The following is a 15013-nucleotide window of genomic DNA, read 5'->3' as shown; positions in this document are numbered from 1 at the left end:
GCAATCCTGTGACATGAAAGAATGTCCTGGAGTTCCCGTCGTGGTGCAGTTGTTAACAAATCTGACTAGGAACCATGAGGTTGTGGGTTTGATCCCTGGCCTCGCTCAGTGGGTTAAGGATCTGGCATTGCTGTGAGCTGTGTTGTAGGCCGAAGATGTGGCTTGGATCCTGAGTTTCTGTGGCTCTGGTGTAGGCCAGTGGCTACAGCTCCGATTCGACCCCCAACCTGGGAAACTCCATATGCCTTGGTGCAGCCCTAAAAAGAAAAAAAAAAGAATTTCCCGTACCACCTTCCCTGAGGCCATGGTGCTTCTGCTTTACACTTGAGCATTTGAAACAGGCACTTGAAAGATTGATTTGCAAGCTTTGCTCCAAAGTAAATTGCTGGCAACTCACTCAGTTCTCAGTGTCAGTTATCTCTGGGTAGCAGAATTAGAGTTGATTCTTATTTTATTTTTTATATGGTTCTGCCTTAAGAAAAAACAAAGGCCTGGACATGTGAAATAGTGGGGAGATTTGGGAAAAACACAAGCCATTGAGTGTGTCTAGAAGGTTTATAGAAGGAGATGGGTTGCTGGGAGTTTAATGACAGCTGTGCTTCTGGAACCCTCTTTTCAAGGCCCTTAGCTCTCTCATGGCACAGCAGGTTAAGGATCAGGCACTGTCACTGCATTGGTGCTGGTTCAGTTCTTGACCTGGGAACTTCTACATGCTTCGGGCACAGCCAAAACAAACAAACAAACGAAACCCCAAACCAAACCAAACAAACAACACAACAACAAAAAGGCCCTTAGCCTTCTCTGCTCAGGGTTTAAAATTGTGGCCCTCAAAGTGTGGTCCCCAGGCCAGCAGCACTGGCCTTGCCAGCGAACTTGTTAGAAATGCAAAGGAGTTCCCACTGTGGCGCAAAGGGAGTGGCAGCATCTTGGGAGGGCTGGACGCAGGTTCAATCCCCAGTCTGGCACAGTGGATTAAGGATCCGGCATTACCACATCTGTGGCTTACATCTTGACTGTGGCTTGGATCTGATCCCTGGCCTGGGCACTCTATATGCTACAGGGTGGACAAAAAAGAAATGTAAATTCTTAGGCCCTACCCCAGACATATGGCAGCAGAAACTCAGCAGCGAGAGCCCAGATGTTTTAATAATCCTGCATGTTGGAGTTCCCATTGTGGCTCAGTGGTTAACAAATCCGACTAGGAACCATGAGGTTGCGGGTTCGATCCCTGGCCTTGCTCAGTGGGTTAAGGATCCGGCGTTGCCGTGAGCGGTGGTGTAGGTCGCAGACGTGGCTCGGATGCCACATTACTGTGGCTGTGGGGTAGGCCGGAAGCTGCAGCTCTGATTCGACCCCTAGCCTGGGAACCTCCATATACTACAGGTGTGGCCCTAGAAAAGATTAAAAAAAAAAAAAAAATCCTGCATGTTGAAGTCTGAAAACCACTGGTTTAAAGTGTGCCTGAGCCTGGACAGTACTCCTTGCTCCGAGGAGCTGGCAAAAAGAAGCCAGCTGCCTCAGTCATCTTTTAGCTCATCCTTCTGTGTGGGGTCCCCTGGGTTGGTTCTCCAAGCCCTAGAGAAGTCCTTTTCTCTGACATAGTGGCAGGGAGGTGAGCACTTGCCACTAAATGGTTAGTTGGGATTTTATTTACAGTCAGGGAAGTGTCTCAGGGGACAGACTTCACAGTGCTTGCTCAAACTGAGCTGCTTCTCACTTCGGGTTAAAAAAGCTCTGGACTCAACCCAAAAGAGGTCCTTGGAAGGCACTGGGTCATCAGTTCTAGGGTGTTACAGTGTGTTCCTTGCTCGCCCTACAGACTTGGCAGCTGCTTCCTGCCTGTTCCCATTATCCAAGGACAGAGCCTCCCACCTGAGCCTCCTCCCAGAACAAGGAGGCCCAGGGGCCTTGAATTGCTATAAATTCCTCAGAGCCACCAGCTCCCACACCTCCGGCTCTCAGATCCTTCACCTGGAAACCATCTCTTCTCTCTCTCTTTTTTTTTTTTTTGGCTTTTTGGCTTTTTGCCTTTTCTAGGGCCGCTCCCTCAGCATATGGAGGTTCCCAGGCTAGGGGTCGAATCGGAGCTGTAGCCACCGGCCTACACCAGAGCCACAGCAAAGCAGGATCCGAGCCACGTCTGCAACCTACACCACAGCTCACAGCAACGCTGGATCCTCAACCCATGGAGCAAGGCCAGGGATTGAACCTGCAACCTCATAGTTCCTAGTCAGATTCGTTAACCCCTGAGCCACAACGGGAACTCCTGGAAACCACCTCTTCTTCACCTGCACTTACTTTACTCCTAAACTCTACCGAGAATGTCTCGTCTTCTTTACAGTCTAAGTGCTTACCATACACTAATGGTTCAGTAAATGATTGTTACTGTTATTGTTATTACCATTTTGTGTTAAACGGGGGAGAAGAGGTAGAGGGCATCACAGGTAGAGGGGACAGCAGGGTTGGCTGCAAAATTTGCAGGGCCTGGTGCAAGGTGAGGCTGTGTGACCTGGCAGGGGGCTGAGAAATCACTCTCCGCTTCTGGTGGGCTCACTGTCCCAACTCCTGTCCGATGGGTGCCCCCCCCACCAAGAGATGGCACCTTCTATGCAGGGACATGCTCAGAACCTGGGTCAGGGGTGGGGAAGGGATGCCTGCCAAAAATTATCACCAGGGCACTGCCAGCCCCAGGCAGGGAGGGTTGCCATCACATTCTCCAGGGAGCACACCTCCGCCTGCCCCTGCCCACCATGGTTGGGGCTGGAGGGCAATGGAGGAGTGACCCAGCTGTCACCCAGCTGGAGGGCAGAAGCTGTCATGAAGTGGGAAGGGGGGTACTGGGCTCCAGGGTAAGAAGCAGGTGGCCAAGAGGGCAAGAGAGTGGTGGATGTGGGATCCTTCTTTTCTGCATTTGAAGACATTTCTAGTTGAAATGGAAAATGTGACCTCTAAGGCTACAAAATAAGACTCTGCCTGTGGGGCATTGTGAGTGCCATAGTGGTCTGAACTTGATCCTGTGTGCAATGAGGCTTGATCAAAGCAGCAGTGTGGTAAAAAAAAAAAAAATTGTAGGTGATACGGATGTAGGAACAGTAACTAAAGTGTAGGGTTTCTGGGGATGGAGTGGGGTTAGGCGGCATGGCAATGTCATGAAGGGCTTTGGATGATAAGCTAAGGGTTTGATGTTTATCTTTCAGGCTAGCATTTTTCAAAAAGGTTTAAAGCAGTGGAACTCTTTTTTTTTTTTTTTCAAAATAATCTTAACTAATATTTCAGATACTTGCAGCCATCCTGTTTGCCTAGTTTGAAAACCCCTGATGGGAGTTCCCACTGTGCCACAGTGGGTTAAGAACCCGACATAGTGTCTGTGAGCATGCGAGTTTGATCCCTAGCCTCGCTCAGGGGGTTAAGGATCCCAAGCTGCTGCAAGCTGTGGCGTAGGTCACAGATGCAGCTCAGATCTGGTGTTGGCGTGGCTGTGCTTGTGGTGTAGGCTGGCAGTGGCAGCTCTGATTTGACTCCTAGCCTGGAAACTTCCAAATGCTACAGGTGGGGTCCTACAAAGAAAAGAAAAGAAGACATTAAGGGCAGAAAAAAAAATATATATATATATACATATATGAAGCTGATTAAAGTCTATGTGTTAAAAAAGAAAGAAAAGCAAAGCAAAGCCCTGATGAAGGTGATGAGAATCCAAGGAAGTCGTCAACTCCGATGACCATATAGGATTCGGTGGAGGGGGAGAGGGTGAAAGCTGAGAGGAAGATTAGAAAGAGGTGATGAGGGTGTGGATTATGGAAGAGGCAGCAGAGGTGAAAGGAGCAGGTGGGTTTGAAGGATTTGGGAGGGAGAGGCAATGGAGACGGGGAAGGAAGTGTCCTGCTTCAGTCACTCTTGGTGTGAGGTTCTTGCCTGCCATCAACGGAGAAGAACTTAAAAACATCTGGTCCAGTTGTGTTCCAGATGATCATTACTTCTTGTCCCCAAGAATTGCTGGGACTTTCTGGGAGAATTTTTTTTTTTTGATCTTTTTGTCTTTTTAGGGCCACACCCCACACCCTCAGCATATGGAGGTTCCCAGGCTACGGGTCCAATCGGAGCTGTAGCCGCTGGCCTACACCAGCCACAGCAACACCAGATCCAAGCCACATCTGCGACCTACACCACAGCTCACGGCAACGCCAGATCCTTAACCTACCAAGCGAGGCCAGGGATCAAACCCGAGTTCTCATGGATGGTAGTTGGGGTTCCCTAACTGCAGATCCACGACAGGAACTCCTGGAAGAACTTTTGAAAAAAGCTTTGGGAATTTAGAATCTCATGAAAAGTACAGTACTGTGTATTTATTTGTTCATGCAGTCTGACAATCTGAAGTAAAAGAACTCCTCCATTGGGCTGTCAGGTAAGGTTCATTTGAAGAACTCAGTATGGTTCTTTTTTTAAAATTTTTTTGTCTTTTGTCTTTTTAGGGCTGCACCTGCAGCATATGGAAGTTCCCAGGTTAGGGGCTGAATCGAAGCTGTATCTGCCAGTCTACACCACAGCCACAGCAACGCTGGATCCGAGCCTGATCTGTGACCTATACCACTGATCACAGCAACACCGGATCCTTGACCCACTGAGCGAGGCCGGGGATCAAACCCAAATACTCATGGATACTGGTTGGATTCGTTTCTGCTGAGCCACAACAGGAACTCCCCCCCACTTTTTTTTCCTTTTTTGTCCGCCCTGGGGCATATGGAGTTCCCAGGCCAGGGATCAGATCTGCGCCACAGTCACAACCCTAGCAGAAGCTGTGGCAACGCCGGATCCTTAAACCACTGTGCCAGGGTGGGAATTTAACCTGTGTCCCAGCGATCCCCAAATGCTGCCAGTCCCGTTGCACCACAGCAGGAACTCCACCAACATGATTCTTGATATGGCTAACACTGCTGTTACGTCCTGTAGGACAACTACCTTCGCAGGTGCCCAAAACGCAAGAAATGTGAAGGGCCCAAGATTCCCGGGCTGAGACAAAGAACAATTTACTACTCACAGCAATAGCAGTAGCACCATTTTTGCACTGGTTCATCAAATCCCAATTCCACAGCAGGCATGAAAGAGCCAGGTAATGCCTGCATATGTAGTGGGTTACACTGCAAGAGAGGAATCCCATTTTTTTTTTGTTGTTGTTTTTTGTTTTTTAGGGCTGTACCCGCAGCATATGGAGGTTCCAAGTCTAGCGGTTGAATCGGAGCTACAGCTGCCGGCCTACACCACAGTCACAGCAACGTGGGATCTGTGCCGCGTCTGCGACCTACACCACAGCTCATGGCAATGCCGGATCCTTAACCTACTGATAGAGGCCAGGGGTTGAACCCGCACCTCATGGTTCCTAGTTGGATTCGTTTCCACTGTGCCATGATGGGAACTCCTAGGGAACTTCTTATATAATGGATAGTAAGTCTACCTGAACTTTGCTCCGAAGGAAGACACTAACTTTTAAAATTTTTTAATAATTTGAAGTGTAGCTGATTTACAATATTGTGTTAATTTCAAGTATACAGCAATGTGCAATGATTTTCCCCAGATTATTCCATTATAAGTTATTGCAAGATTAAGTGTAATTTTTTTTTTGCTATACTGTAAGTACTTGTTATCTATTTTAAGCAGAGCAGTTTGTGGCTGTTGATCCCATACCCCTAATTTGTCCCTCTATCCCTCTCCTTTTGGGTAACTACAAGTTTGTTTTCTGTGTTTATGAGTGTATTACTGTTTTGCAAATAGGTTCATTTGTATTATTTTTAGATTCCATACATACATGATAGCATTTGTCTTTCTAAGTCTGGATTACTTCACTAAAAGTATGATATTCTCTAGGTCTGTTCATGTTGTTGCAAATAGCAATATTTCATTCTTTTTTATGGCTGGGTAATATTCCATTCGCCCCCCCACCCACTCCGCCACATCTGAAACCAATCATCTGTTGATGGGCCCTGGGGTTGTTTCCATGTCTTGGCTATTGTAAATAGTGTTGCTATGAACATTGGGGAGCATGTGTCTTTTCAAATTAGAGTTTTCTCTTTTTTTCTGGATATATACCTAGGAGTAGGATTGGTGGGTTATATGGTAACTCTATTTTTAGTTTTTTTCAGGAACTTCCATTCTGTTTTCCACAGGGGCTGCCCAATTTACATTCCCACCAACAGTGTAGGAGGGCTCCTGTTAGGGAGACACTATTTTATCAGACAGTAAACAAATTTGTCCCATGCTCTGGAGGCACACACTATCTCTGTCTTCCAAGGTGTTCGCTATACAAACATTCTGAAAAAATAGTCTGGAATACAGGCGGGTAAATCTCTGATCCTAAGAGATGCAAAAAGGCCAGAGAACGGTGGAGAATTGTCTCCCAGCAGGACAAGGCTGTGATGATGATGAGCTGATGGGGTGATTAATTTCCTTCACTCCCTATCTCTTTCTCACACTGGACCTAGAATACACAGGTGCCTTTTACAGGTGACCTAAACTGTCAAACCTTCTATTACACTGGCATTCTTTAAAACGTCTCAAAGATCTGACCTCTGTATGTCTGAAATTCTTCCCTAAAGGGAAGCTCAACTTGTCTATACATAGTTAGTTTAATGATCCTTCACCAATAGGTCTACAAACTACTTTGATTCTTTTTCCTTCGAAGCTCTTGGAGTTCTCTTGCGGCACAGCAGTTTAAGGATTCAGTGTTGTCACCGCAGTGGCTCAGGTCGCTGCTGTGGTGTGGTTGTTGTTCCCTGGCCTGGGAACAAAAAAGAAAGAGAAAAGAGAAAATTACTCTCAGGTCCCTTGCTAAAAACTGGATCAATTTTAATTACTTGGACCCAACTCCTGAGCTCATAATTAAGATACATGTAAGGGAAACTCTCCTACGTTATTTTCTCAAGTTTGAGAGAAATAAAATGCATATAAAGCTTTGCAGATAAGAGTTGTACAGTAAGGCAGCAGTATATCCTGATGGAATATTTTATGAAGCAGTTGAAGAGAATAAGATTCCATATTTGGTGGGAGGCGGGGTTCTTTTAGGCCACCAGTCTGTTTAGTTCATAATCTCATAAGAAAGGAGATTCGCACTCTGGCAGCCTCAGCCGAGGATGATTTATAGCAACAGCCCTGAGGATGGGACTAGAAATTATAGTTCATTCAAGCCAGTGCTCCGAAGGAGGGTATATCCTTGGCCCCTTCTGAGGCTAGCGGCCGAAGTGGAGGCTGCATCTTGCTGCAGGGGCCCATGCCTGCACATTGAATGAAACTGATCTTGTTTCTAGTACCATGACTGATTGAATCGGGGATTGTTAGCCATACCAAAGACAGCTAGGGACAGACTGAATATCATGGAGCCCGACCCATTGTGAGGTGGATTGAAGAAAAATTTAGCTCAGTAAAAGGGACCTACATTGAATGGGCCAAATAAGCCCAACCAAATCCTCTTTATTGAAGGATATAAATGTCAGATCTACAGAGAGACATTGGCAGCCCCTGGGGAGCAAGGTAGCTGTGCTTGGGTTCTTGAGCCCTGCTGGTCATTCAACTCCAGAATCCATTGGAACCCATACAAACGGAAGAATTAAGAAGAATAAACAGGAATTCCTGTTGTGGCTCAGTGGTTAATGAATCTGACTAGCATCCCTGAGGACATAGGTTCGATCCCTGGCCTTGCTCAGTGGGTTAAGGATCCCGTGTTGCTGTGAGTTATGGTGTAGGTGGCAGACTTGGCTCAGATCCCGTATCACTTGGCTCAGATCCCAATTGGAACCCTAGCCTGGGAACTTCCATATACTGAGAGCGCGGCCCTAAAAAGCAAAAAAGAAAGAAAGAAAGAAAAAAAATAATAAACAGATCCTGCATTTCTTCACATTGTTTTGTATCCTCATCTCTGTTTCTAATCCATCCTTGACACCATATAGAGTAACATTATTATGCCCTAATTGATTAATATATCTCTATTTTTTTCTTTTGTAGGGCCACACCTGCAGCATATGAAAGTTCCCGGGCTCAGGGTCAAATCGGAGCTGTCCAAGCCACTTCTGTAAACTACACCGCAACTTGCCACAATGCTGGATCCTTAACCCACTGAGTGAGGCCAGGTATCAAACCCATATCCTCACGGATACTATGTCAGGTTGTTAATCTACTGAGCCACCACGGAAACTCCAACTAAAAGACCTTTTATTTTTATTATTATTACTATTTTTTTGTCTTTTCTAGGGCCGCTTCCTGTGGCATATGGAGGTTCCCAGGCTAGGGGTCGAATCAGAGCTGTAGCCACCGGTCTACACCAGAGCCACAGCAATACGGGATCCCAGCCGTGCTTGCGACCTATACCACAGCTCATGGCAACGCCGGATCCTTAACCCACTGAGCAAGGCCAGGGATTGAACCCGCAACTTCATGGTTCCTAGTCAGATTCGTTAACCACTGTGCCACAATAGGAACTCCTAAAAGGCCTTTTAATCAAAGCGTGAATAGACCCAGAATCAGAGGTAAAGAAGTAGAGATTAAATCAAAGATTCTCATATGAGAGTAGAGACTCTAGCCCAGGGCATCACAAACACCAAGTTGGTCAAACATTTGCTGCTGAGAAAGGAGGTTTGTTCCACTGTTTGAACAGCCTAATACACATGTGAAGACTTGCTCTCAGGTGCTCCAGAGCAGGTTTATGTAGCATAGTCAACAATGTATCAGAGGCTGAAAAATTTCAAACACCCAGGAAGCTAAAGCTTCTTTGTCCACACTCCCTCACCAGGGGATCTCATCCTTTCTCATGACTTTAAATACAACCAAATGTGGGCAACTCCTATGTTTTATCTCCAGCAGAACCTCTGATATGAAAAAACTCATAGAGGGAGTGCCCTGTGTGGCTCAGTGTGTTACAAACCCAACTAGTATCCCTGGCCTCACTCAGTGGGTTAAGGACCTGGCATTGTCATGAGCTATGCTGTAGGTTGAAGATGCGGCTTGAATCCTGTGTTGCCGTAGTTGTCTGTGGCCTGCATCTGCAGCTTGGATTCAGTCCCTAGCTTGGGAACTTCCATTAGCTGCAGATTTGGCCCTAAAATGCAAAAAACAAACAAACAAAAACCAACCAACCAAACAAACAAAAAAACCCAGAAAACAAAAAACAAAACCCCCACAAAACAAACAAACAAAAAAACCCACCAACCAACCAACCAACTCATAGAACCAGCTATTTGTCATCTCCACTTAGATTATCATTTGTCATTAGCATTTCAACTTAGCAAGTCCAACACGGCACCCTGGGTCCATCTGCTGGATCCATCCTTCCCCATATTCCCCCCAACAAATGATTCATTTGTTTAAGCCAGAAACCTGCTGTCTTTGCTCACCTCTCACATCCAATCTACCAGCAAGTGCTGGCAGTTCTGTCTCCAAATACGTCTTGACTGCACCATTCTTTCCCTCTGCAGCTATCATTCTTTTGTCTGGCTGATTCAGTGGCTTCCTAATTGCCTACCTTCTTCCTCTTCTGTTCTCTTCCAATCCATGCTCCAGACAGTAGCCAGAGTGGCTTTATTATAGATGCTTTTCGTCTTTTTTTACGGCTGAACCAGTGGCATATGGAGGTTCCCAGGCTAGGGGTCCAATTGGAGCTATAGCTGCTGGCCTACACCACAGCCACAGCATCGTGAGATCCGAGCCACGTCTGCAATCTACACCACAGCTCACGACAACGGTGGATCCTTCACCCACTGAGTGAGGCCAGGGATGGAACCAGCCGCCTCATGGATGCTAGTCAGGTTCATTAACCACTGAGCCATGACGGGAATTCCCAGAGTGGCTTTAAATTATTTATACATTGAATCACATCACTTACCTGCTTAGTAACCTTTAGAACGTAGAACAAAAATCCCACCTTCCTTCCATGGTTCTCCAGGTTCTCCATGAATCTGAGCCTCTTCTCACATCCCTTCCTTCTTGCCGCCCCTAGTCTGTACTTCCCACAGTGACTTGTCCTTACTGCACTGTTTCCTATTCTGGTGACTTTGAGCACGCATGCTGTTCTCTTTCCCAGAGGTTTTTGTCTCCACTCTGCCCAGTGGGTGTCTGGGGATGCCATGCATACTGCTCAATGTCCATGGGGGCTGTTATCCAGGCAGCCGTCTCTCCTGACCACACGATCCAAAATCAGCTGCTGGCTTCTCACTCTCAGAGCACATTAATTAACTCATAGCATGTATCATAATCTGAATTACATATTTATTTGGGTTTTACTATTTTTGGCCATGCCTCTAGCTGCGGAAGTTCCCCTGCCAGGGACTGAACTTGCACCACAGCAGTGACCTGAGCCATAAGCTGTGACAAGGCCAGATCCTTAACCCACTAGCCACTAGGGAACTCCTTGGATTTTTACTTTTTAATTGTCTTCCCACTAGACGGTAAGCTCCACAAAGGTAGAAATCACATTTGCCATGTGTTAACCACTGCCCCTCTGGGCTTAGCAGGTACTCAGTAGATTCCTGTTGAATGAGTGGACGGATGAAGGAAAGCCCACAGGGCAATGGGTACAGAGTCTTACAGGCTGGGTGATGATCAATTAAGCAGCAGCACAGAACCAATGCTGAGAGAACGTGAAGCATGAAGGCGTGACGGGCTGGGTGCTTCTCTGAGTCCCACCTGTCAAAGCTCTTAGAACTGTGTGCTGATCATTCTCTAAGTGGGGATAAATATTAACACACCCTCATTACCCTGAATGTGAACTCGAGCTGCACAGTACCAGGCCTTATCTCTTGAGATGATCACCAGACTCAAAATGAAGCGAGATGGGTATTCTCTGCCTTGGGCGTGCTGGACCTCTGCCTATCTCCCTCCCCTTACACCCCATTCCATTCCTGATACTCTTTGCCCCTTCAGGCTGCCGTGATCTGCCTCTGGAACTTATTTATTTGTTTAGGTAATGTCTCTCCATTTTTTGGCCGCCCCGAGGCACATGGGCTTTGTGGGCCAGGCATTAGATCCGAGCCACAGCTGCAGAGACAATGGATCCTTTAGCCAACTGTGCTGAGCCTGGGATTGAACCTGTGTCCTGGTGCTGCAAAGACAACCCCGAGACCATTATGCCACAGCAGGAACACCTTACCTATTTTTTTGATGTTCCCTTCTCCATGCCTGGGAGGCTGCGCTTTTTTTTGTGGTCCCTGCGTGGCCTTCTGGCCCCTGCCTTGGGTGCAACTGCCAAATCTGCAGTCCCCGTGCTCTGGTCTTCCCTTGGGGCTTGCCCACTGTCTTGGCTGGAGAGCCCCCACCTCCTGCCTGCCCCCACTGACCAGCCCTGGCTCTCACCAGCAGGCTGTCATCTCTGTGACCTGACCCCCTTTCTCTGAGGCTACACTGTAGCTATCTCTTAAGAGGGAGGGAGAGCTGTTTCTTATGCTCTCATAGTTTGAGAGAGCAGGAATTACTTCATTACTAAATGCCCAGGGAAACCAAACTGCAGAATAAAAGCCAGACTCTGTCTATAGTCTCCTTCTGCTTCCTTTTTAAACTTCCTTTTTCATTTGTATATAGAGTCAATAGAAATTTGAACCATAACTCATCAGACACTGAAGTTTCTGCTGGAAAAACTGGTAGCATTTGGTATATTTATTTATTATTTAAAACTTAATTATATTTTATAATGATGCACATTCTATAAAATTCAATGGGTATGAAAAGCTAAACACAAAATATTAAGTCTCCCTCTCCTGCCCCCACTTCTCTGTAAGTTTCTTGCATAACCTTCTGGAGATCTGTGTACCTACAAACATGCATGAATTTTCACTCTTCCTCCTCTCCCACCACTCTTACATTGTTCTGCAATTTTCTCTTTCCTCTGAGTGACACGTTCTGCATGAATAACACAAAAGCTTTACAACTTTTTTTTTTACAGCCACACCCACAGTATATGGAAGTTCCTGGGCCAGCGATTGAACCTGAGCCCCAGCCGTGACCTACACAACAACTTCAGCAATGCTAGATCCGTTAACCCATTGCACAGGGCTGGGGATCGAACCTGCACCTCCACAGCGACCTGAGCTGCTGCAGTCGGATTCTTAACCCACTGAGCCACAGAGGGAACACCAACAAATTTTTATAGCTGCATATAGTACTTTTAGACAGATGTGTCTAATGACATGTACTTTTAGACAGATTCAAACATTTTTGTAACTACATTCCTAGAAGTCAAACGCTATGTTTGACTTCTAGGAATGACATGTACTTTTAGACAGATTCAAACATTTTTGTAACTACATTCCTAGAAGTCAAATGCTATGTTCATCTTTAATTATTGCCCTCTGGAGTAATTTATCAGTGTCTGTTTCCATATTTTTTTTCTTCTTTTTTTTTTTTGTCTTTTTGCCTTTTCTAGGGCCGCTTCCTCGGCATGTGGAGTTTCCCAGGCTAGGGGTTGAATTGGAGCTGTATCCATCGTCCTACGCCAGAGCCACAGCAACTCGGGATCCGAGCCACGTCTGTAACCTACACGACAGCTCATGGCAATGCCGGATCCTTAACCCGCTGAGCAAGGCCAGGGATGGAACCCGAAACCTCATGGTTCCTAGTCGGATTCGTTGACCACTGAGCCACGACGGGAACTCCCCATATATTTTTGTTAATATATTTTCTAAAATCTTTCAAAGTTGTCAATCTATGAGCTGAAAAATGCAGTGTCATTGTAAATCTAATTTGCATTTTCTTATTATAAGTGATCTTAAGCATATTTTCATATGTTTAGAGCATTTATATTTTCTTTTCTATGAACTCTTCATGTTCTTGCCCATTTTTTCAGATGGGACAGAGATGTTTTCCTTACAGGCATTTATATTTTAAGGAAGTTTGTTTATGGTAGGTTTGTATCATGGAATTAAACATTTTGAAGTGTAGCTAAATTCATCTTTCTTTTAAGACTTCGAAGTTGTTATGTGATGTTTAGAAAAGCCTTTTTTTTTTTTTGTCTTTTTAGGGCCACACCCATGACATATGGAGGTTCCCAAGCTAGGGGTTGTATTGGAGCTGTAGCTGCTGGCCTATGCCACAGCCACAGAAACTTGGGATCCTAGCCACAGCTCACAGCAACACCGGATCCTTAACCCATTGAGCAAGGACAGGGATCAAAGCTGCGTCCTCATGGATGCTAGTCAGATTCCTTTCCACTGAGCCATGATGGGAATTCCCTAGAAAAGCTTTAATTGGAGGTTATTGCAAAAGTTTTCCCATGATTTTTTCTAATAATTAAATTTTTAACCTATAAATCTTTGTTTCATCTGGAATTTATTTTGTTGTAAGCAGTAAGATAAGGCTCCAAATTAATTTTTCATCAGCAATCATCACCCTGATGTTCCATTTATGAATCAGTCTTTTCCTCACTGACTTGAAAAACTGTCTTTAGCATATACTAAAAATCCTTATATGTTTCTGGGTCAGTACTGGGCTTTTTACTCTGTCTAGTCATGATTTAAACTTTTAACATCTTTGGAGTTCCCATTGTGGACACTAATATGAACCATATTAGTATCCATCAGGACTCAGGCTTGATCCCTGACCTTGCTCAGTGGATTAAGGATCTGGTGTTGCCATGAGCTGCTGTGTAGGCTGCAGATGTGTCTTGGATCTGATGTTGCTGTGGCTGTGACATTGGCCAGCAGCTGCAGCTCCAATTAGACCCCTAGTCAGGGAACTTCCATATGCCGTGGGTGTGGCCCTAAAACAACAAAAAATAAGAACAAAAACAAAACAAAACAAAGCCTCTTTAACTTCAATCATATGTCCCAGGGCCTATGACAGTATTTGAGGCTAGTGTTAGGAGTGCTGTTGATGTCTAGAAAGGGTCACTGGGTCATATGGAGACTGAATTCTTTTTCTTTCTTTCTTTTTTTTTTTGTCTTTTTGCCATTTCTTGGGCTGCTGCCGCGGCATATGGAGGTTCCCAGGCTAGGGGTCCAATCGGAGCTCTAGCTACCGGCCTACACCAGAGCCACAGCAACGCGGGATCCGAGGCACGTCTGCAGCCTACACCACAGCTCATGGCAATGCCGGATCCTTAACCCACTGAGCAAGGCCAGGGATCTAACCCGTAACCTCATGGTTCCTAGTCGGATTCCTTAACCACTGCTCCACGATGGGAACTCTTAATCATCATCCAGCCCTTTGCCAACTACAACAAAAGATGTTCTGACTTCTGGAGCAGTGGGCCAGGGATGTCTAGACACCACATCATGCTCTCAGGTAAGCTCGCAACCACCCAAGGAGGGAGTATGTTCCTTGGGTTATTTTGGTTGCAAGAAATACTCTCTGGAGTTGGTTCAAATAACAAGGGGTGTATTCTTTTTCTGTATAAATAAAGGAGACATGAATCTCAGCTACCTCATCAGGAGAAAGCCACAACAAGACCTCATAGGAAAGTCTCGTGGTTTTTCCTTTGTAAGCAGCATGTTGTTTATATAATTTTAAAATGTAAGCATATACAACTTCTTTTACAAGGTTGAATGCATCCATAGTTAAGGACCCATATCAAACATACTAGAGTGCTGGTCTATGACAAGGGCTAGGGAGGAAAAGGTTGAGCTATCAGGGTTGAAATTTAAAAAAAAATGAAAAGAAAGAAATTACAAGAAGAGGGACTTTTTATGAGCTGATGATAATGCACTGAAGAATAGTGAACCATTTATATCTGAGATTCTCTTTTTTTCCTTTTTCTTTTTGTCTTTTAGGACCTGACCCATGGCATATGGAGGTTCCCAGGCTAAGGGTTGAATCAGAGCTGTAGCCACCAGCCTACACCACAGCTGCAGCAACACCAGATCCAAGCCTTGTCTGCTACTTACACCACAGCTCATGGAAATGCTGGATCCTAAACCCACTAATCGAGGCCAGGGATCAAACCTGTGTCCTCATGGGTACTAGTCAGATTCATTTCCACTGAGCCATGATGGGAACTCCTGAGATTATTTAAGAAGTTTAAAGTCAACTTGTAAATCTCCAGGGAGTT

This window comes from Phacochoerus africanus, chromosome 5, assembly GCF_016906955.1.
Source record: "Phacochoerus africanus isolate WHEZ1 chromosome 5, ROS_Pafr_v1, whole genome shotgun sequence".
In the NCBI taxonomy this organism is placed as follows: Eukaryota; Metazoa; Chordata; class Mammalia; order Artiodactyla; family Suidae; genus Phacochoerus; species Phacochoerus africanus.
Note: the sequence above shows the minus strand (reverse complement) of the source record.